We start from the raw sequence: 987 nt of genomic DNA on the forward strand, positions 1-987 counted from the left end.
TCCGAGAAGGAGACACACCTCAAGGTGTACTAGCACGACGTGGTGAGCGGACCGGACCCATCATCAGTGCCCGTGGCACGCGCGGCCACGACCAACACCTCCAAGACAGCCTTCGGCGTCGTCATGGTCATGGACAACTCACTCACCGAGGGGCCCAGCATGAACTCATCCAGGCTCACGGGCCGCGCCCAGGGCACCTACATCGCCGCCGGCAAGGACCAGCTGGCGCTGCTCATGCTCATGAACTTCGTCTTCACCGCCGGCAAGTACAACGGCAGCAGCGTCGCCATTATGGGTCGCAACGCTGTGTTCACCGAGGTCCGAGAGATGGCTGTCGTTGGCGGTACCGGCGTTTTTAGGTGGGCTCGGGGGTACGCGCAGGCCAGGACGCACACCTTGGACCTCAAGACCGGCGACGCCACCGTTGAGTACAACGTATTCATCATGCACTAGTCTCGGCCCTGGTCAAATTTTACCCAGAGTTAAATAGCATGAATAAGAATTGTATATGTTCTGGCTGCTGTTTAACTTGGTTTAATTTCATATATAATGGAGCTGCTTTCGGTGATCCTTTTTCCCTAATTCGTGTGATGTCAATGATAATGAAATAAATGGTGTTGTTGTTTATGTTTTACAAGTCGTTGTTCTTTTTTTAATCTTTTATTAGGCAGTGTGGATAGTTGATATCTCGACTTAGTCTTGATATTGTATCATTGTAGAGGCTGGATGTAATTCTTATTAAGATTTTATCATCTTAATCTTAATATGTTACTACTAAAAGAGGAAATTAATTACATCATTTTTGTTGCTTTGATTGTCATCAAAATAGCCGGTGGGAAGCAAGAATCTCTGATGTAACAGTGCCAAGAAGGGATTGTAGTAAGTTGGAACCCACGTGGAACACTTCTTGTTGTTCATCGGATATAAGAGTACCGAAGCAGAAGTGTGGATAAAAAACAATTGTCGGACGGTTCATACGCCGTGAAT

The 987-nt window shown here is 47.4% G+C and overlaps 1 pseudogene; it reads left to right on the plus strand.

The window, feature by feature from the left end:
* Positions 1-3: 3 nt before the first annotated feature.
* Positions 4-453, plus strand: LOC123177816 (dirigent protein 19-like; annotated as a pseudogene).
* The last annotated feature ends 534 nt before the right edge of the window (positions 454-987 follow it).

The sequence above is a fragment of the Triticum aestivum genome, unplaced genomic scaffold (genome assembly GCF_018294505.1).
Source record: "Triticum aestivum cultivar Chinese Spring unplaced genomic scaffold, IWGSC CS RefSeq v2.1 scaffold170293, whole genome shotgun sequence".
Classification (NCBI taxonomy): Eukaryota; Viridiplantae; Streptophyta; class Magnoliopsida; order Poales; family Poaceae; genus Triticum; species Triticum aestivum.